Genomic DNA, 24,148 nt, shown 5'->3' with positions numbered 1-24,148 from the left:
GATAGATAGATAGATAGATAGATGGCTGGATTGATAGATAGATAGATAGATAGAGATCATTTTTTTCAGTAAAAATCGTTAAATAAGCTTACAACTGTGTGGTCATGTATAGTAACAACGGAAGTACTGTATATAGTACTATTGACAATACGACTAATCACTCACTTGTTTTGACTAATGACTGACCCTCACACAGTGTTCTCCTGGAGGTAGAAAGCCAGTGGGTATAATAAGCACTGACAGCCTCAACTCCTCCCTCAATATGGCGACATGATTATACGGTGACTGTAACCTGGTTGTTGTTATTACCGAAGAACCCGAGTGAGAGGATGGCGTGTGGTAACTGTCGATTAAGACTTTCATTCCTTCTTGTAGCCGGAGGTGGTTGACAGGCTCTTGGTGGACTGGCTTAGAGGATGATTAAAATGACTGCGATGATTGGGTTGATCTGGATGATTGGGTTGATTGGGTTGATCTGGATGATTGGGTTGATTGGGATGATCTGGATGATTGGACTGGTGGACCTGATTGAAATTATTAAGAATGATTGAAAAAAGTTTCGTGTAATGAATTTCCCCTAACAATTACAACAGTGCATCTAAAGTATATATACTAGGATAGGTTAGGTTAGAGTAGGTTAGGTTAGGTTAGAGTAGGTTAGGTTAGGTTAGAGTAGGTTAGGTTAGGTTAGAGTAGGTTAGGTTAGGTTAGAGTAGGTTAGGTTAAGTTAAGTTCTATAAGACGCACATCGTCATCAATCTGTCTGGGATTTTTCTCCTGTTAGTTTTAATGTGAACTAAAAACAATACATATCGATCTAATTAACTTTATATTTTCTCAACCTGTTCATATTATTATTATTATTATTATTATTATTATTATTATTATTATTATTATTATTATTATTATTATTATTATTATTATTATTATTATTGATAATATTAAGAACAATAACATTCATAATCATTTCTGAATATTACATTAGTAAATAAAATGTTTGAAATTGTGAGAAAAATTGAAGGATTTGTTATAAGTATCCCTCTCCTTGAGTCGTTTTCTATGATACAAAGTTGGATTACAAAGAAAATGCAGTGTGTGTGTGTGTGTGTGTGTGTGTGTGTGTGTGTGTGTGTGTGTGTGTGTGTGTTGCAATGCATCAACCAACAAAGTTCATATGAACAGTGATCAATCTGTCCATAGTTCTGTCCACCAGTCCAATGACAGCTTCTCTTCCTTCTGCCAATGATTTTTTGACCTCTTCTAACTGTATGTCAGTCATTCAACCAACAGCTTCCCTTGTTTATTCCACTCATCTAGTGGACTCTGCTCTGTCAATCCATTCAACCATAAATCACATTCTCCCCACCACTTAATAAGTAGTCTTTGCTGTTTCCACCAATCAAGCAAAATCTCTCTTTTTGTTTTCAACCAATCAAGTAGCATATATTGTGTGTGTGTGTGTGTGTGTGTGTGTGTGTGTGTGTGTGTGTGTGTGTGTGTGTGTGTGTGTAATAAAATAAACATATATAACACATCCTCTCTCTCTCTCTCTCTCTCTCTCTCTCTCTCTCTCTCTCTCTCGTCCTCACTCCACCCTGCCAACACATTCTGTCAACAGCATAGCCGTCACCGGAGTGATGATCTGTCACGGTTCATTCTCAAAAGGACACTGAACTTGCTGGTGAGGTGTGTGCCAGCAGCTCTGAATGGTGCCCAGCCAAACTCTTGGTGAGATTGATCAACATACAGTCACCCATTCCCTTGAAGTCTAACCTGATTGTACAGTACATCTTTTTATGACTTTTCTCTTTTTGTTGTGAAACTTATCGTGGTTGTACTTTTTCATTAAAGATAAAAACTTCATGTGTATTGCGTTAAAATGAGGATTGAAATCGTTATTGAAAGCTCAGCAGAAGGCCAGTTTATATATTTCTAAATATGTGCGCTTGGTTCAGCTTTCAGCGGTAAAGGGTTTAACTGTCATCCACAGAGGGATCAACTTTCGTTATCAAAGAGCTTGAACATCATCTTCAAAATGTTAAAAAAATCTTATTAAAAATGGGTCCATGCTTCTACGAATCGTTTTATAAGTGTGTTACATAATGATAAAAAAAATTATATAGTCTATAAAACAATATTTTCTCACCTGGTTCAGCGTGTTGAGGGGAAGGGGATCCAGGGTGATGGGGGGGGGCGGGGGCGACATTCTCTTGAGACGAACAACTCCCCGGCGAAAAGTTTACCTGTTTATAATAATGTCAGGCTCTTGTTAAGTAATGCTGTAAGTTCATGTAGCAACTGATCTGAACTTTAGTAATTTGCTAGAACATATTTTCGTACACAGGCACACACACAGGCTCACAGAAACAAACATCTACCTGTCTGTATAGAAATATATTCATTTACTTAAAGGTATGTGTATATGTTCATATGCAGCTTCATAATATCTGTCTCAAGACAGATCCGAGTCAACTAACACTTTGGTACCTGTCTCTCTGTGCTAAATAAAATCGCCTGGCGTAGGTAAAAATATTAAAGCGGCGTCCCGTACTGAAGAGACTAGCAACTGGGATGGACTGTGTACTTGTTGCGTTTTGTTCTGAGTGCTGAAACAACTAAGGTTCATAAGGTGAGGTATTTCTACAACACAATTATTTGTTTAGTTTTTTCGCTTAAAGGTAATGCCTCCACTGTGTCACATCATCTGAACGACCCACAAAAATGTCAGATAGCTACCGTCCCCCCCCTTTTTTTCCCTTTCCTTCGCCGTTCTCTTCCTCGATTTCCCTTTGTCCTCTTCATCTCGACCTTCCTCCTCACCCTTTCCCTTTCATCCCTAGCCCGCCCGCTCACCCTCCCTCGCCACCACCTTGCCCTCCCTTTCGCCACCCCTCTCCCTCCCTTTCGCCACCCCTCGCCCTCCCTTTCGCCACCCCTTTCGACATCCTTCTCCCTCTGCCCCTAACAAAACACCTCATAACCTTATTTCGTACAAAACCAAACAAATATAATTTTCACTTATCTTTCAGTCAGTCAGTCAGTGAGTAAGTGAATTTGTTAGTCAGTTATTTCGTTGAGATTCGCCCTCATAGACCTGACTTATGCAGTTGACCATTATGAAAGTAAATATATTATCTTCAATATATTTTAACGCTTATGAAATAAAAATAATTATACTTAAATTTATCGAACTTAATTTATTTTCTCTATTTTCTCAACCCTATATCTATCACGTGAAGGAAAGCTAATTTATATTTTTCCCCACTGCCCTCTATTATGTAAAAGAGAAAGGACATTAAAATTATTCATTCTCCTTCTTCCTCTATTCCATAAAGAAGAAATTTGGTTATATTACTTCTCTGCCTCTTCCCTATTATATAAAAGTAGAAATTGTTTACTCTAAACATTGTTGTGCCTCTCCTCTGTTACATAAAAAACAACAGCAACAATTCATCTCCAGGTCTTTTATCTACACTGGCCTCTATTACTAGTACTCTACTCTACATACACCAGTGACGCCCCAGTTCAAGACCTGGTCTGACCTAAATCCCAACCAGTTGCATAAGCTCCCCCAAACTGGTTTACCTGTACACCCCGGCATGGTCTGTCCCACATTACCTGATACCTGTTCTTTCTCTTTACCCTCCAGTCATGTTGGTACGCTTAGGGTCCTCATCCTTTATGTTGGCAAGGATTTGGGATTGTTTTGATAATTTTGGGAAGTGGATTCCTATATTCTGATAGAGCGGTAATGTTGATGGACTTTTGTTGATAAGTCAGATGAAATTGTTCACATGTATTGTCGGTAAGTCTGAAGAGAAGAAGGTGATCCACTTACAGTATGTTGGTAAGCCTGGAGAAGGTGATCCAACTATGTTGATAAGCCTGGAGAAGGTGATCCAACTATGATGATAAGCCTGGAGAAGGTGATCCAACTATGTTGATAAGCCTGGAGAAGGTGGTCCAACTATGATGATAAGCCTGGAGAAGGTGATCCAACTATGTTGATAAGCCTGGAGAAGGTGATCCAACTATGATGATAAGCCTGGAGAAGGTGATCCAACTATGTTGATAAGCCTGGAGAAGGTGATCCATCTATGTTGATAAGCCTGGAGAAGGTGATCCAACTATGTTGATAAGCCTGGAGAAGGTGATCCAACTATGATGATAAGCCTGGAGAAGGTGATCCAACTATGTTGATAAGCCTGGAGAAGGTGATCCATCTATGTTGATAAGCCTGGAGAAGGTGATCCAACTATGTTGATAAGCCTGGAGAAGGTGATCCAACTATGTTGATAAGCCTGGAGAAGGTGATCCAACTATGTTGATAAGCCTGGAGAAGGTGATCCATCTATGTTGATAAGCCTGGAGAAGGTGATCCAACTATGTTGATAAGCCTGGAGAAGGTGATCCATTTATGTTGATAAGCCTGAAGGTGTTCCAACTATATTGATAAGCCTGGAGAAGGTGATCCATTATGTTGATAAGCCTGGAGAAGGTGTTCCAACTATATTGATAAGCCTGGAGAAGGTGATCCATCTATGTTGATAAGCCTGGAGAAGGTGATCCAACTATGTTGATAAGCCTGGAGAAGGTGATCCAACTATGTTGAAGCCTGGAGAGGTGATCCATTTATATAAGCCTGGAAGGTGTTCCAACTATATTGATAAGCCTGGAGAAGGTGATCCATCTATGTTGATAAGCCTGGAGAAGGTGATCCATCTATGTTGATAAGCCTGGAGAAGGTGATCCAACTATGTTGATAAGCCTGGAGAAGGTGATCCAACTATGTTGATAAGCCTGGAGAAGGTGATCCATCTATGTTGATAAGCCTGGAGAAGGTGATCCATTTATGTTGATAAGCCTGGAGAAGGTGTTCCAACTATATTGATAAGCCTGGAGAAGGTGATCCATCTATGTTGATAAGCCTGGAGAAGGTGATCCATCTATGTTGATAAGCCTGGAGAAGGTGTTCCAACTATGTTGATAAGCCTGGAGAAGGTGATCCATCTATGTTGATAAGCCTGGAGAAGGTGATCCATCTATGTTGATAAGCCTGGAGAAGGTGCTCCAACTATGTTGATAAGCCTGGAGAAGGTGATCCAACTATGTTGATAAGCCTGGAGAAGGTGCTCCAACTATGCTGATAAGCCTAGGATGTTGAAACATTTTTGCTGACAGACCCGGAAGTGCTGGTAAACCTGGGACTGACGAGTTCCTCTAGAGCAGTGGTCCCCAACCTTCTGTAGGCTCTGGGCCACAGTTATCATTGTAAATATAGTGGAGAGCGCCAAAACTTTCGATCTAACATTCAAGGAACAAAAATCTCATATATACTGTACAGTTATTTGCTGTTTGACACGTCTAACGTCTAACTGTTACCAGGTACATATTTTCTTTTACATATACTCTTGGGTAGGACGGGTGTATTTACCCCAGTGAGAAGGCTGGCTCTCTCTCTGGGTTCGGTTTGGGGATAAATACACATGTCCTGTATACGACAGTTGTATCATGTTATTCATATTTTTATTCATTTCACTCTTACAAAGAATCCCAAACAATTCAAAATTTTCTAATAAACCCTTGAGGGCTCCATAATATGGTTCCCAGCGCCCGCGAACTACAGGTTGTGGACCAGTGCTCTAGAGAGACTCGAGTCCAGATTATGTTATAATACTGAAAAAGCGACTCATATCTTTTTGGTAAGCCTCGGAATGATGAGTTCCCCACTAACTACGTTTCTGGGAAGCCTGTAAAGGTGACTTGCATATGTTGGTGATGACATTCCCGGTGGTGAACACCAGTCGCTGCATCTGGCGAGGTAACAGGCCGTGTGGGGGGGGGGGGAGGCACTTGGTCGCAGGCTGAGAGCTCTAATGTTGTGTTCAGGTAAGGCAGCAAAACGTCAGCACTAACACCAGTGGTAATAAGCCAGCGGCGATAACACTTCCGGTGTTGGGCAATTGCCCAAGATTTACGATGTGCCGTGTTCAAGAAGGCATTCACGGGTCACTGGCCTTCGCAACTCCCCAGATACGGTTTGCACACGCATGTGGCGCACCAGACCATCAGCTCCTGGGACCACTGCCGTGACCCTGCCCAATGGCCATTTGTTGCGAGGAAGATTTTCTCCAGTGACGAGGACAAGGTCGCCTTCCTGGAGATTTCGGGTTGGTTCTATGTACTTCTATCTTTTGCGGAGTCGTGGAAGGTACTCCCTCACCCAGCGTTTTCAGAAGCGGTCTGCTAGGAACTGCACGTGCCTCCACCGTCGTTGATATGAATCCTTCAGAAGACATCCTTCTAGTGACAGATCAGCATGTGGGCCACCGTGGTGGATGTTGGCTGGTGTAAGCGCTTCCAGGTCTCTCACGTCGCTCGAGGCAGGGGTGATGGGTCGACAATTTATGATCTCTTCCACTTTACAAAATAGCATCTGCTGTCGATATTCATCCAGGACTTGGGTCCCCACAATTGCTCTGAGAACCTTTCTGACTGTTCGGATTTGCCTTTCCCAGACTCCTTCCATGTGCGAAGCCGCTGGAGGGTTGAATACCCATTCTATATCTATCTTCTGAAAGTGTCTGTGTATGCGTTCATCATTCCTCCAACTACACACTGCCGCACGGAGTTCCTTGCAAGCCCCGACCATGTTGGTGCCATTGTCTGAACGAATACGTTTCGGAGTCGTACCCTTTCTGGCGATGAAGCGGACAGTAGCGTTTAGGAGTGCATCTGTATCTTGAGACTCCAACACCTCCAGGTGCACTGCACAAGTAGCTAGGCAGGTGAATATGCAGCCATATCTCTTGGTACGCTTTCGTCCTTGTCTTACTGTGAACGGGCCAAAGCAATCAGTGCCCGTGTAAGTAAAGGGACGCCCCCTGGGCTTGTTCCGGTCTTCGGGCAGCAGGGCTTCCCTTTGCCTAGTGGGCTTCCAATTGTTACGGCGGCAATTGACACACTCCTTGATTATCTTATCGAGCAGAGGGCGGCAACCGGCTATCGAGAATTCACACCGGAGTATGAACAGTGTATGTTCTCTCCTGGAATGGCCAGCGCCCACCGCCCACCGCGTGTGCTTCCCACACTATAAGTGTGGTCACTGGGTGGTCTCTGGGCAGTAGTACTGGCCCAGTTCTTTCATTGGCTTCTTGCAACCTTCCTCCTACTCTGAGCAACCCGTCTTGGCCTAGGTATGGCTCTAGTTGGTACAGTCGACTTTGTCGTGGCAGCTGTCGGTGCTGCAGGAGGCTCATCTCCTCACCATAGGCCTCCCGTTGCAGGAACAGAATGATGGACCACTTGGAATTCCGCAGTTCAGGCAATTCCAGCGGCTTCGATGTTGCACCCTGAAAGTCGTGTCTCAGAATGCTGGATACTCGCCTGATACAGGATACACCTCTCTGCAGGGCATGCCATGATGAGTACCTGTTCCATAGCAGTTGCACAAGTGATCGTGGGCACTTCGTGCCCGGTGGCGAGTCCGATGGTCCAGTTTACCAAAGCGTGAAAGTTCGAACGCTCGTGCTTGGCTAGCGCGCAACCGCCGGAAGGCTGGCAGAGTACAGCGACATTGTTTTCCAGCGTAAATAAAATGGTTAATTAATGCCTTCCTGAAGATAAACCTTCGACATGGGACCAGGTTTGTTCCACTCTACGAATTTTTTGCGATTTTTCTACCAAGTTTGATGAAAAACGATTGTGCCGTTTCGGCTGCCCAGAACAGACACACACACAGACACACGGCTATTCCTATAGTATATGAGATAATCATGGTCGTGGTTGAATCATGGTCGTGGGTGTTATAATCATAGTCGTGGTTGTTATAATCATAGTCGTGGTTGTTATAATCATGGTCGTGGTTGTTATAATCATAGTCGTGGTTGTTATAATCATGGTCGTAGGTGTTATAATCATGGTCGTGGTTATTATAATCATAGTCGTGGTTGTTATAATCATGGTCGTGGTTGTTATAATCAGTCGTGGTTGTTATAATTATGGTCGAGGTTGTTATAATCAGTCGTGGTTATAATCATAGTCGTGGTTGTTATAATCATGGTCATGGTTGTTATAATCATGGTCATGGTTGTTATAATCATGGTCATGGTTGTTATAATCATAGTCGTGGTTGTTATAGTCATGGTCGTGGTCGTGATACTTACAGTATCTAATATACTATAAGAGGAATAGAATAAAGGTTATAATAATTAATTAAAGAAATATTCGCCATAAGGAGAGGTTAAAATCATAACAAATAAATTATTATGAATCACCTATGATCATTCCGAGATAAATTATATTATGAAAAGAAGTGACCTTGATTCTGGTTATAATAGTCACCATCTGCTTAAGTCATCACCTGTGCTAAGTCATCATAGTCATCATCTACGTTAGTTAGTTTCAGGCCCATCTCATTTGACTGACCGACCATCGATGTTCTTTCCGCGCGAGGGTGTTGGTTTTCAATGCGTCTTATTATTTACGCTGGTGGATGTAAGACCTCCTACCCTCACTGACGCAGCTATGGTCAATTTGGTGTTATTAATATTTACGCTGGTGGATGTAAGACCTTTTTTTTTTGTAGGGAAAGAAGGAATGAAGGAAGATTAGAGGTGGGGGAAGGAAGTTATAGTTCGGAAATTGAAGAAATTCAGGAGGAGGTAAGAGAGGGCGGTGCTGACCGCCTAGCTAAGCTAATAGTGTGTTTGGGTTGTGTCATGGGTTAGTTATTGTCTGCCGGTATAGGCACTAGACAGCCTACCCTGTCCCATTTATGGGTGTTTTAAGGGCCTTATTCCATATTCCGCCGACCCTACTGGCGGATGCTGGTCTAGGGAGGTTGTCTATTGCCTGACCATGTAGATCGGGGGTGGTAATGGACCTTTTGAGATTTCGTAGCTTTTTGGGAACCATGTATGGTTGTTGTCGTTATCTGGTGGGAGTCTTTGAAGGAGTTCTTGCTCTGATCGTTCTATCTTTTGCCAGATTCTGCTGGCCAGGGTGTGCAGCTGCTGGTTGACGGGTTTCATTCTCAGGTCTCTATGTATCTCGGCTGTGGTTCTGGTGAAGGGGTATCTTTCGCCTGTGACGAATCTTAGGGCTTCATTTTGGACCACCTGTAATTTTATTATTTGAGTGGTGTTCATAGCATGAAGAGGCATAGCTGGGTAAGTTAATATCGGTGTGATAAATGATGTCACCAGGCGGAGTTTTTTTTTCTCAGGAAGCGCTTTAAAGCGGTATAGTTTTCTCAGCTCTGTTCTTGCTTTTTCCTTCCTGCTGTGGACATGATGGGCGTAACCTGTCGTGGATATATCTAGGCCCAGGAGGGTCCCTCTGCTTTTGTATTCTATCTGGGCATTATTGGTTACTAATGGATGGGTTTTCTTTCTGCATAGGGGTATCACTGTGAATTTCGGGAGACTGGTTTGGATTTTCCATTGTTTTACGTAGTTATTTACCCTTTCTAATCCCCGCCTGGTGTTGTCGACCTGTAACGCTCGCGATTTTCCTTAATGTGTTGTTATTTGAGTGATGTCATCTGCATACATAATATCTTTGTTACCTATTCTAGTGGGAGGCTGAGTGTCACTTGTGTAGATAATATATAGGGCGGGGGAGAGGACGCTCCCCTGAGGGACTCCACTCATGAGTGGGAAGGTCTCTCCTGTGTGTTGTCCTACCCTCAGTCTAGCATTTCTGCCGTCCAGAAAGTTGCAAAGCAACTTTTCAATGTTGGTGGGAAGTCCAAGTTGGAGGATCTTATATTTTAGACCGTCGTCCTACCCTCACTGACGCAGCTATGGTGAATTTGGTGTTATTCTTGTTCATAAATGCCTTCTAATCTGTCTCAAGTCTATTCGTCCTGTCTATTGCCATCCCAACTGTCTGTTCGTCTGCGTGTTGTTTGAATGTAAGCCCGTCTGTACTCTTTGTGTCGTCAAATCTGTCTGTCTTATCCGTTGTTGGCGTGTGTCTGCCTGTTTGTCTAATGTGAACCAGTCAGTCAGCTGTCTGTCTGTCATGTTAGTTGCCATATTGTCTATTTGTGCATGTATGAATCTGTCTATTTTTGTCAACCTCCTGTCTGTTTCACTGTTTATATTCACCCTGTGTCTATTGTAGTCATCTTCTCCATGCATTCCTGTTATTATCTTTTTATCTCTTCTCCTTTTCCATGAGCCACAGGAATAAGTATACACTGTAGCTGTAAGGTCGTCTGGTAACGTTGAAACTGCGCATCGAGATGCATGATGAATCTCTGCTCCCCCCACCTGTTATCTCTAACTATTTTCTGTTTCCCTTTCTTTATTCTTCTAATTACTCATCTTCCTTCCTTTACTAATTCAAACAACATCAAAAAAAGTAGGCTAAGAAAAAAGTGGGGGGAGGAGGAGGGAGCTGTAGTGGGCTGACAGCATACAGCCAATGAGGGTGCGCCAAGTCCGTAGACTTGCATCGTTTTCCAGCGTAAATAAAATGGTTATGTAATGGCTTCCTAAAGAAACCATCGATATGGGACCAGGTTTGTTCCACTCTACGAATTTTTTGCGATTTTTCCACCAAGTTTGATGAAAAACGATTGTGCCGTTTCGGCTGCCCAGAACAGACACACACACACACACACACACACACACACACACACACACACACACACACACACACACACACACAAACAGACACACGCCTAGTCCTATAGTATATTAGATTGAGACCCTGCAATTGTGTGTAAATGAAACAGAAAGTCAGATCAGCATTTTGCATTTACAGTATGCCTTATTAATTTAATGGTGTTCAGAATCTCTGTAAATGGTTCTTACATTTGCTACCTTGAACTGATATAAAATATTTAACAATTAAATATAATTGTTAGACAATAACGGTAGCATAGCTATTCAAGTTAATGTAATTAATTACTACATGTAGCACATTTAATTAAAAATATAGTGTTTTGTGGTCTGTAAAACCATTTAACAATATTGAGCAAAATAATTATAAAGAATGCAATAAAAGATTCTCTTCAATTAATTCTTACATAAATAAATACCGAAGATATATAATGTTTGCACAAATCAAATCCACTGGCATGGATATGTTGTGATTGAATAGGGGAATGACTTAAGACTTGGAGAAATGTGCCTTTGAACATAATCATAACAAAAAACATATTGTTCTTTTTTTCTGGTGACTGTTTCTAATCACCATTAGGTTGACCTTAAAAGAAGTACAGGAGTTGTACAGTAGGGGTGATGATTATACAGTACAGTATAGGAAATCCTCTAACTTGATCATAGGGGGAGGCATCCCCCACGATCTATGCTCTTGTGTACAATAATAATTAATGTACAAGATATAAAACAAAAGGTAAATGCGCTAAACATTACTTTTCTATCAAAGTATATACCCTTATAAGAAAATCGTCCCCCCTTTTCAGTGACGCCTGGTCGCGGGCCAATAATATGGAAGACGCAGACTCACCACCTCTTATATACTTTCCTTAATCCTTACTGCGATAATGTGAGTTCTAACATATAAGAAACTCGTAGAATAATATGAATACTAAAGTTTTCATATTTCAAAAATAATGTTCAATGTTAATCATAACAGCCTTGACATAGGTTTTTTTTAACACAAGAATACTTAACTATTTCCTATAATTAATCACTATTTTCTGGTGATTATTATGTAAATACTACTTTATTTCTATATATATATATATATATATATATATATATATATATATATATATATATATATATATATATATATATATATTAAAAAATTGTCATATTTCCGTCTATTAATATTACGGTTTGTATTTATTCATATAAACAGGTATACATATACTTATTTACTTGTTTCAAAAATAGTATTGGGAGGTAAATTTAGAGTTACTTTAAATGAGTTTACCCTCAACCCAGTATGGACGGCTAAAGCATCACCTCAACCACCAAGTAATACATACACTAATACTATTACGTTGCTGCCAGCCTGTCACTCGGAATCTAGTGTGACGATCATCCAGACACACACACAAAGCAACATCATGTTAACTTTGAACGTCGAAATTAACTCCTTAACGCTTTCATTTCAGGGACGCCACTTTTAATATTTTATTTTACGAAACCCGGACGACTTTATTCAGCTCAGAGGCGACACCAAACACTAGGGTTCAGTAGATTATCTCCACTGTGGGTATAAAGTCAAGTGCTACGTAGTATTAGACCTTGAAGTGGAAGGTCAAATATGTTTTCAGTTATTTTATTTTGCTGTTTGTGAGAAATTACTGTCATTATTAATACAATAATAAAGAAGTCACGTTCGACTTGCACCACACAATTTGACTATCAAAAAACTTGTCAATATTTATAGTTGTTGCAATGTTATTATTGCGCTTCTTACAACTAATATTTTAAAGAGCGAACTATTTCACTTATTAAGGGTATTCGTTCAAAAGTGGGAAATGAGATGTTTACCACAGCAACGGAGAATATATGAGACTGTACATACATGCATACATAATTCCAAAGTGACAAGGGTGAAAAAGGTTCAGTGGAAGGACAAGAAGTGGATGGAAGGGAGTAGTATGAGTAGAAATACGTGCCGTGGCATAACACAGCTTGCCTCATCAGGGCCGGATTCAGGAGTGGGCAAAGTGGGCAGCTGCCCAGGGGCCTCCACAATCTGGGGGCCTCCACATGTGCGGTAGTAGCTATATCAGGGCTGGTCGACTTGAAACCACATGAATGACTCCAGTCATGTCTCACTTTTGTGTGTGTGTGTGTGTGTGTGTTGGGAATTTGTACACTATCAATAAATATACAGTTAATTAAAAATTTCTCAATGCTCTAATTTCCTCAATATAACTTCATATGGCTTCAAAATTCTCCAAAGAAGTGTTCAAATTTCAAAATTTTCCCGGAGGGCTTACAGCGCCCCCCGGAACTCCCAGATGTTTAGGCTCGCTTTTCTCGCCACCCCACCCTCTTGGGTCGTTATAATGAGGGGGGCCTCCACAAAGAGGCTGCCCACGGGCCTCCACAGGTCTAAATCCGGCACTGCGGAGCAGGGAGGTATGATCTTTCTCGATGCACCTGGCGGGACAGGAAAAACATTCCTGATCAACCTTCTGTTGGCCAAAGTACGTCATTAGGGGAAAATTGCTCTTGCTGTGGCATCCTCAGGCATTGCTGCAACACTACTAGAAGGAGGACTTCCTGCACACTCAACTTTTAAACTACCTCTCAACCTCGCTCACAATGAGAATCCAGTGTGCAACATCAAAAAAGGATCGGCAAAGGCAAAACTCTTAGAAAAATGCAGCCTCATAATCTGGGATGAATGCACTATGTCTCACAAGTTAGCGTTTGAAGCATTGGACAGGACCTTACAAGACATACGAGAAAATGACCATCTTATGGGTGGTATTACAATGGTCATTGCTGGAGACTTTCGCCAGACCCTACCTGTCATTCCTCGAAGCACTCCAGCTGATGAACTGAATGCGTGCCTCTAGGCATCATACCTTTGGAGAAGTGTTCAGACACTCACTCTATCCACAAACATGAGAGTACATCTACAAGGAGATCAGGATGCTGGACGGTTTGCAAACCTTCTACTACAGATTGGGAATGGAACTTTCCTTGTTGATTCAGAAGGACAAATAATCATTCCTCAAGGATGTGGAAATGTTGTAAAGTCCTCAACTGAGCTCACTAACATGGTCTACCCAAACATTATCCACCACTACAAGGATCACAAGTGGCTGCCTGAACGCGCAATTCTGGCACCAAAAAATGAAACAGTGGCTGAAATCAACATGACTCTACTCAGACAGCTTCCAGGCAGTGAGACCTCATTCAAATCTGTTGATACAGTAATCGACCAGGATCAAGCAGTCCAGTACCATGCAGAATTCCTTAATTCTTTGGAGCCCACTGGAATGTCTCCTCACCACCTCACTCTCAAGATTGGAACTCCTATAATTTTCTTAAGAAATCTTGAACCACCAATCCTCTGCAATGGCACAAGACTGGTGGTGAAGAACATGATGCTACATGTACTGGAAGCTACAATACTGACAGGAAAAGCTAAAGGAGAGGACGTTTTTATACCAAGGATACCTCTCATCACCACTGACCTGCCATTTGAGTTCAAGCGACTTCAGTTCCCGGTTAAAGTGAGCTTTGCCATGACCATCTACAAAAGCCAGGGACAGTCCCTAAAGATGGTTGGCCTAAACTTGGTGTTTCCTTCCTTCTCTCATGGACAGTTTTATGTTGGATGCTCCAGAGTGGGAACTGACAAAAATCTGTACATACTTGCTGCTAATGGCAAAACCAAAAATGTGGTCAACCTTAATGCACTACAGTGAGACAATGTGGAGCGTCCCGGAAGGTGGCGTCCTACCGTGGCCTAGCAAAAGAGCGATTCCGCTAGTTTATAATAATTAGCAGTAAATATGGCTCTCTCAAGGAATGTTCTTTTGCCAAAGTGGCTCTCCTAAAATCAGTGAATAACACTGTCTTATATCAAGGTCAGGTCAGCAGGGTAAAGGTCTTTTCCAGGACCACCGGCGACCATTTTCAAAAGTTAACCTTATAATCCTTTCAACTTAGAGCCTTGTATGACACCACCTTGTATAAAAGTGAACGATTCATTAAGCCCCTTACTAAACAGTACAGGTGATAAATATACACTTCAATTAAAATCAAATTGATTCCAGAGATCAATAGAATCAAATTGAATGAAATAACTAGATCAAAATCTGATGATAGTTATATAATCTATATATATATATATATATATATATATATATATATATATATATATATATATATATATATATATATATATATATATATATATATATATATATATATATATATATATATATATATATATACAATATTTTACCATTATTTGTATACCTGCACTGTGTACTGTATTATACAGTACATGCTCAACCAATGCGAACTCGCGACACGATTTTACTGAGTAAATACAGTATTTAGCTGTCTACTTGGAGGATCGATATTAGTAGCGTTTGGCTGTGCCTTCTTATTTACATATGAATATTATCCTCTTATTAGTCCCTTTTTATTGTAGATGTGCTGCCTCTTGCAGTGTTTTACTCTATTTTTGTACACTTTTTATTCCAATTCATTCTACTCCTTTCTTATTCCATTTTTCTCCTCTCCTATCCTACTTCTTTCAGCAATTTTTAAACTTAAATATTCAAAACTTAATATATTTAACATCTTAATTAAAATGTTCACGGTATGATATATTAAGAACAAACGCCCCCGGGTGGGCTCGAACCACCAACCTTTCGGTTAACAGCCGAACGCGCTAACCAATTGTGCCACGGAGGCTTGATAAAGGGGAACGAAAAGTATGAATGCATGAAAACTTTCTGATTAAAATAAAATAAATATAAATTGCATTATGTTTATATGCATCTTGTAATTTTTTTAGGCCTATTGTTCTGTACAAATAGATCTTCTTATAGTTTTTATGGAAAGAGCTGAAATTGCTGTGTAGTATACGAAAGCTCGCGAGATGGAGTAAGATTATTTCAGCCTAATCATTTTTTTAGAATTTAGTTATTCTGTGTCAAAAGCGTTAGGTGTGCTTGTGTTAGACTTCACAACGTTGTCCCACCCACTGTGGGTGGGTGGCTGACTGACGATCTAAGTTGTCCCACGCTGAACTCCTGGCGTTGGTGACGTGTCCTGTGGTCCTTTTTTTTTCTCCTGGTAGTTAAGTATTCCCTTCGATGCCCTCCCGTAATTGTTTTGACTGTAAACGCCTTCGTTAAGTACGTTCAGGTGACGGGCAACTCTAAGGGAATGATTGAAACCCGTCTTTAGACGCATTCAATATTTATTGATGTGGTCAAAACCTGCAGACAAGTCGGTCATTAGTATTTCATGGTGATCTATCTGATACATAATTAATTAGTCTCACACAATTTATCTTAATTATAATTGATTATTGAGCACAATGACATGATACAAAGTTCATAACTCTATTAATCTTAGCTACACTTCATTCCGCGTTGTTTTATTGCTCCAGATAAGGCAGGAACGAGTGGGCATTATTCGTCCACAATATTTCAGTATTGAGGGGTATGTCATCACTTAGCAGAGGGCTGGTCCTCACAGCATCACTTGAGGGGGCAGTCTCCTAGAGTCCAGGCGGCCACGCCACCTTTTAAACCATACATTTAGCAGAATCAGGACCTTTTGTCCGTAAACATCGGCCACCCCTGATCTTTGATCGGGTAAGGCAGCAAGACGCCACAGTACTCACACGCAAGCGCTGACGCCAGCGGCAATAACACTCCCGGCGGTGCCAGCACTTACGCCAGTGGCGATGACACTCCCCGTGGTAAACACTGCCTTCAACCATCACTTTTTGAGAGGTTATCTGCGCCACAGAAAGTCACGTGCCACCTCTCAGCGCTCACGCCAGTGGTGATGACATCTTCAGGAAATTGCCCCCAGCCGCCGCATGGCCATATAACAGGCCGTGGGGGTGAGAGGCCGAGCTCTAATGTTTTGTTCGCGTAAGGCAGCAAAACGTCAGCACTGACACCAGTGAATAAGCCAGCGGCGATGACAGTCACTCTTATCATAATCAGTGCCACTCTTATCATCATCATCATTACCACTCTTATCATCATCATCAGTGCCACTCTTATCATCATCATCAGTGCCACTCTTATCATCATCAGTGCCACTCTTTTCTTCATCATCAGTGCCACTCTTATCATCATCATCAGTACCACTCTTATCATCATCAGTGCCACTCTTTTCTTCATCATCAGTGCCACTCTTATCATCATCATCAGTACCACTCTTATCATCATCAGTGCCACTCTTTTCTTCCATCATCAAAGTGCCAATTTTATCATCATCATCGTTGCTTAATTTTATCATCATCATCAGTACCACTCTATCATCATCAGTGCCACTCTTATCATCATCATCATCAGTACCAATTTCGTACCATCATCAGTGCCACTCTTATCATCATCATCGTTGCCACCCTTTATCATCACTTCATCAGTGCCAATTTTATCATATCATCAATAGTGCCACCCTTTATCATCACTACCAGTGCCACCATCAATAATTACTGCAAGCGCCACTTTATCATCAATACTAAAAAGCACCCTTATCATCATCATCAGTACCACTCTTATCATCATCATCGTTGCCACTCTTATCATCATCAGTAGTGCCACCCTTATCATCATCATCAGTGCCACCCTTATCATCATCATCATTAGTGCCACCCTTATCATCATCATCAGTGCCACTCTTATCATCATCATCATCAGTGCCACTCTTATCATCATCATCATCAGTGCCACCCTTATCATCATCATCAGTGCCACCCTTATCATCGTCATCAGTGCCATTCCTCAACTACTCTTTTTTCTTGGCTGACTCCTCTGTCTTCCTCCTCCTCTCCTTTTCGGCTTTCCTTTTCTGCTGCTGTCTATACAGCACTGCTTCCTGTCTCCTGGTCTCAAGGCGATCAGCCAGACCCATCTGGTGTGGACCAACACTACCAACTTTTTATCTCTAACCTCTGATGAAGGCAAGCTCCTGCACTGTTCCTTCCTGCATCTGCAGTCAATGTGAACCTCACAATATTTACATTGCGAAGTTATCACAATCGTCAAAAAGGAGGGAAATACATATATTGACAATCAAAACTTCACCATTTGTGACTGTGTAAAACTTAGAAACCGTGCACCAAAGTTGACCACACATGTCAATGACACATTGATATACAATGATCGTCATATTTAGCTTATATATTACAAATTTGTGGGCAAACATAAGTAGGTAAATGGTCTTTTCAAACAATAAAAAAGGCATTTCTATGTTTCTTATATAAATTGGCATTATTTGAGTCCTAGTAGTTTTTTAATTGTTGACTTTACCAAAACTGACACACCCTAACCCTGCCACACTCATCATCAACAGAGTCACTCTCATCACTAGTACCACACTCATCATCAACAGAGTCACTCTCATCACGAGTACCACACTCATCATCAACAGAGTCACTCTCATCACTAGTACCACACTCATCATCAACAGAGTCACTCTCATCAATAGTGCCACACTCATCATCAACAGAGTCACTCTCATCACTAGTACCACACTCATCATCAACAGAGTCACTCTCATCACTAGTACCACACTCATCATCAACAGAGTCACTCTCATCACTAGTACCACCATAATCAACAGAGTCACCTCATCAATAGTGCCACACTCATCATCAACAGAGTCACTTTACCACTAGTACCACACTTCCATCATCAACAGAGTCACCTCATCACCAGCACATCACCATCACCAGAGCCTTACTAGTACCATACCATCAACAGAGTCACTCTCATCAATAGTGCCACACTCATCATCAACAGAGTCACCTCATCACTAGTACCACACTCATCATCAACAGAGTCACTCTCATCACTAGTACCACACTCATCATCAACAGAGTCACTCTCATCACTAGTACCACACTCATCATCAACAGAGTCACTCTCATCACTAGTACCACACTCATCGTCAACAGAGTCACTCTCATCACTAGTACCACACTCATCATCAACAGAGTCACTCTCATCACTAGTACCACACTCATCATCAACAGAGTCACTCTCATCACTAGTACCACACTCATAATCAACAGAGTCACTCTCATCAATAGTGCCACACTCACTATCAACAGAGTCACTCTCATCACTAGTACCACACTCATCATCAACAGAGTCACTCTCATCAATAGTGCCACACTCATCATCAACAGAGTCACTCTCATCAATAGTGCCACACTCATCATCAACAGTGTCACTTTACCAATAGTGCCACACTCTGTCATCAACAGTGTCACTTCCCATCAATAGCGCCACACTCATCATCAACACAGAGTCACCATCACTAGTACCACACCTTATCATCAACAGAGCTCACTCATCAATAGTGCCACACTCATCATCAACAGAGTCACTCTCATCAATAGCCACAATTTGTTGATCAACAGAGTCACTCTCATCACTAGTACCACACTCATCATCAACAGAGTCACTCTCATCAATAGTGCCACACTCATCATCAACAGAGTCACTCTCATCAATAGTGCCACACTCATCATCAACAGTGTCACTCTCATCAATAGTGCCACACTCATCATCAAAAGAGTCACTCTCATCAATAGTGCCACACTCATCATCAACAGAGTCACTCTCATCAATAGTGCCACACTCATCATCAACAGAGTCACTCTCATCAATAGTGCCACACTCATCATCAACAGAGTCACTCTCATCAATAGTGCCACACTCATCATCAACAGAGTCACTCTCATCACTAGTACCACACTCATCATCAACAGAGTCACTCTCATCAGTAGTGCCACACTCATCATCAACAGTGTCACTCTCATCAATAGTGCCACACTCATCATCAACAGTGTCACTCTCATCAATAGTGCCACACTCATCATCAACAGTGTCACTCTCATCAATAGTGCCACACTCATCATCAACAGAGTCACTCATCACTAGTACCACACTCATCATCAACAGAGTCACTCTCATCACTAGTACCACACTCATCATCAACAGAGTCACTCTCATCAATAGTGCCACACTCATCATCAACAGTGTCACTCTCATCAATAGCGCCACACTCATCATCAACAGTGTCACTCTCATCAATAGTGCCACACTCATCATCAACAGTGTCACTCTCATCAATAGTACCACACTCATCATCAACAGTGTCACTCTCATCAATAGTGCCACACTCATCATCATCAGTGTCACTCTCATCAATAGTGCCACACTCATCATCAACAGTGTCACTCTCATCAATAGTGCCACACTCATCATCAACAGAGTCACTCTCATCACTAGTACCACACTCATCATCAACAGAGTCACTCTCATCAATAGTGCCACACTCATCATAGTCACTCTCATCAATAGCCACACTCATCATCAACAGAGTCACTCTCATCAATAGTGCCACACTCATCATCAACAGAGTCACTCTCATCAATAGTGCCACACTCATCATCAACAGAGTCACTCTCACCAATAGTGCCACGCTCATCATCAACAGTGTCACTCTCATCAATAGTGCCATACTCATCATCAACAGAGTCACTCTCATTAATAGTGCCACACTCATCATCAACAGTGTCACTCTTATCAATAGTGCCACGCTCATCATCACGCTCATCATCGACAGTGTCACTCTTATCAATAGTGCCACGCTCATCATCAACAGAGTCACTCTCATCAATAGTGCCACACTCATCATCAACAGAGTCACTCTCATCAATAGTGCCACACTCATCATCAACAGTGTCACTCTCATCAATAGTACCACACTCATCATCAACAGTGTCACTCTCATCAATAGTGCCACACTCATCATCAACGGTGTCACTCTCATCAATAGTGCCACACTCATTATCAACAGAGTCACTCTCATCAATAGTGCCACACTCATCATCAACAGTGTCACTCTCATCAATAGTGCCACACTCATCATCAACAGTGTCACTCTCATCAATAGTGCCACACTGTCACCATATTAACCTGAGAGAGAAGTGCGTCACAGGACTGGGAGATAAGTGTAAGTGAATAGTGAAAGTGAAGTATAAACACACACTAAGGGTATCGTTGTCTTCAACAAAAACACTGGTGGACATTCTTCACATACAACCTGACCTCATTTACAGTATCACGTAACTCTTAGTATAAAAAGTATTGGTTTCGCTTGGTCAGTATTAGTCATCCTGTAATAAAAGTATTAGTAATAATAATAACAATCTCAGTGAATATTAAATTAATTATAATTATCATGATAGAAACAATGACAACAAAAATAACAATAATGCTAACGGCTACTAAAATAATAATAATAATAAAAATTACAAAATCAAAAGAAAAAATATAATTATAATAGGAATAATAATAATAATAATGATAATTAGCATTTTCATTATCATTACATTAGCATTATTATTATTATTATTATTATTATTATTATTATTATTATTATTATCATTATTATTATTATTATTATTATTATTATTATTATTATTATTATTATTATTATTATTATTATTATTATTATTATTATTATTATTATTTATATTATCATTATGATTATTATTACAATATCAATAACAGTATAAAAATATTTCTTTTGAATAACCGGGTTAAGAAAGCTTAAACAGGTTGCATTGTATTTCAACATGCAATGACCCAAAGTAAGCGGTGGTATGAACGACACTCTGTAACCTGGAATAAAGTGGAAGTCATGTCGAGTCATTAGTGCCGAGAGTTGTTGAATAGCTGCCCTCACAGACCTTGGAAGTCTTTCTGTTATGATTTAGTAAGTTAATATACAAGAGTTTCCGCAATTAAGACTCTCTCTCTCTCTCTCTCTCGCGAATCACACCCGCAAGATGGACTGAAGATGCCTTTGTAATATACTCAGTCTCGACTCAGATCCGGATTTAGGCGTGTGGGGGAGCTGGAGCATGATTAGAGACCGTGTAAGCGTATATGGGCGTGATTGGGTCTGTGTATGAGTGGTTGTTTGTGTATGTTTGGGTGTAATTGAGTGGTAACAGGAGTGAATATGGACAGTGGACTGGGGTGGGCAGGCGTGTTAGGGTGAGGCGAGGGAGGTGAAGGGGGGGGGTGAGGGTTGGGCTAGTAGCGGTCCCTGAACTATCCCCATTTGGCACAAGGAGTGGCCCCAGCGGGTAACGGAGCTCACAGCCGCGGCCCTAACAGTACGCGGGGGGGCCTTGAGACGACCAGACCACAGGTAGGGAGGTGGCGCCGGGTGGTATGTGAGAGAGAGAGAGAGAGAGAGTCATGAAGGCGGAAGGGAGTGAGATAAGTGTTAGGAGTAAAGAGAGACGGAAAGGAGTAGACCATCAAAACACATTCACCGACATTCGCTACCGTTTTTGCCCAGATACATTTTCATACAGACATTCAGATCAAGAATAATGCCTCGACAAGATTGACGTTCCTTGGATATCATCGCCACTAGACCTGGTTTCTTATGGGTCAGCTGACAGATGTGGGAGGACCAATATAAACCAACGTAGAATGGAGGAGGTGAGACATTATCAATTGGTACTTTATAAGAGAAGTTGTTCGATAATTAAAAAAAAAAGATAAATAGCAGGATATAAACAGTGAAAAAGTGACAAGGATAAGAAATTTTATTTGTATGTGAACTCGACACCTTAACAAGTATCTGATGCCTCGAATAATAGAATTGATGTTATCCTGAATGTGCACAGGTATTTGTAACAACCTAAAATCCTCCTTAAAAATATATACCTTATAAGAGTATCGTCAAAGGAAACTATTTATGAACTAGCGACGGAAGAACTTTACATCATGATGAGAGAAGAGATCCATCTGATATCCGAATGCTCGATGAACATGTAGACGGGAGAAAAACGAACCTGATCCAAACGGTCCACTTACCTTTCTGACATCAACCAAACAACATACCGCACAAGTCAGTCCGGCCACCGAGGTCACCATGAAAGTAGGTTTTGGAGGATTACGTGGATCCTGCCCTTTTAACACCGTCACTGACCGAGAGTTACCATCCACCCCCCCCCTCTCTCTCTCTCGAGTTTAAAAGTAAAAGTTGATTCTTATTATCGTTTTCAGGAATAATAAGTCGTTGCATGAGTGGATAGGTTGTCAGTAATGGTGAAGCTACTGTATGTTAGGAAGACTTATGGTGTTGTTTCAAGGACATGTAATATCTAAATTCAGTGGGAAATGAAACACTCCTATTCTCTATCCAGGAAGAGAAACTGGCCTGGTGTTTCCAGCTGGGGTCTGAAGACTTGCTGCCGCCGTGGAATTTCGAGCTCAAGTTTTCTCCTTGTGACGTCAATCGCCGTAAAATAATCTCGCTGGGTAATATTTGCTGGCCATGCGGTGATCACAACTCCTCACTCCCACCACCTCAACTATTATACCATCGCCGGACGCCGTCGACTCGAACCAACGTCCCCGCCCATGCCAGATGATCTAAAGTTTAGCTACATAATACCAGGACTCACGTTCGAACTTTCACTGCAGCGGCACACACGTGACTTTCTCTTAGAAGCGTAGAAGAAAACAAAGCTTTTACTCTGAGTTGAGAAGTGACACACACACACTGGTGGGCGGCTGACTGTGACCACAAGCTACGTACGTGACGTGGCAGGCCGTTCTCACGTCACACATATACGATCACACACACACACACTTGCACGTTCCATGGTGGTGTAGGAATGAGCTGTCCAATTAATTGTCCATTTAAGATTTAGTGAATTAGTTAACCAGTTGTTGCTCCGTTGAAGCTCTTAATAGTTCAACATTTAATGGCCCGTTACTGGTTCAGTAAATAAGTGTGCCAGTTATGAGCTGGTTTTAATAGTCTCCGATGAATTGTTTATATAGATAAACCACAAATGAGTTCGACAATTAAATTTTGGGCTCATTAAATACTGAGTGGATGCAGCGCTCGCCCCTTTGTTTTAAGGTTCGATGATTCGATCCCGAGGAACTCTCAGCTCACACACCTGTAAATGGGTACCTAACTTAACAGTTGGGGAAGTGACGGTAGTTTAGTGCAGTGTAGGCTACTTCCCGCCTTACTTCCCGGTGGCTAAGTATAAAGTGCGCCGTGTCCACACAGTTCCTAATGGGCAGTCATGCTTATGGGACCCACTTTCACTTTCAAGTGCACAAAGTGACAAACAGCGCCTGGGAGACCTGCAGGCGGGTGAGGACGCTGTCAGACGCTCTTGAACTCTACAAGATGGGTCACAATCTCTTGCTTTATGAAGAATAAAAGAATTTGAAGACATCTTCCAAGATGCTATATTTCTTTTGCGCCTCTAATACACAGTTAAAGCCGATTCAGCCACACCCTAAGCAGTGGCATATACAGTACAGTAAGCTGACAAGTGTGGCTCAAATAGTTAATTTTCACATATACGTAATGAAAACATAAAGATTATCTCTATTTATATATAACGTTATTTAAATTTCATTAATATTCATAACTGA

General features: G+C 41.4%; 1 long non-coding RNA gene and 1 other non-coding gene across 2 annotated transcripts in view; one reads left to right on the top strand and one right to left on the bottom strand.

Moving 5' to 3' along the window:
• Window positions 1-15,303: 15,303 nt before the first annotated feature.
• On the bottom strand, window positions 15,304-15,377 carry Trnan-guu. Its single transcript has one exon. It is a non-coding gene; the product is annotated as a tRNA-Asn (tRNA).
• Window positions 15,378-21,800: 6,423 nt separating this feature from the next.
• The window catches only part of LOC121867010, a 58,018-nt gene continuing 55,670 nt past the window's right edge, over window positions 21,801-24,148 (top strand). Inside the window, exon 1 of the long non-coding RNA XR_006089073.1 lies at window positions 21,801-21,884. This is a non-coding gene — a long non-coding RNA (uncharacterized LOC121867010). The remainder of the gene's footprint in view (window positions 21,885-24,148) is intronic.

The sequence above is a fragment of the Homarus americanus genome, unplaced genomic scaffold (genome assembly GCF_018991925.1).
Source record: "Homarus americanus isolate GMGI-L3 unplaced genomic scaffold, GMGI_Hamer_2.0 scaffold37960, whole genome shotgun sequence".
Classification (NCBI taxonomy): Eukaryota; Metazoa; Arthropoda; class Malacostraca; order Decapoda; family Nephropidae; genus Homarus; species Homarus americanus.
Note: the sequence above shows the minus strand (reverse complement) of the source record. Positions and strands in the feature narration are given on the sequence as shown.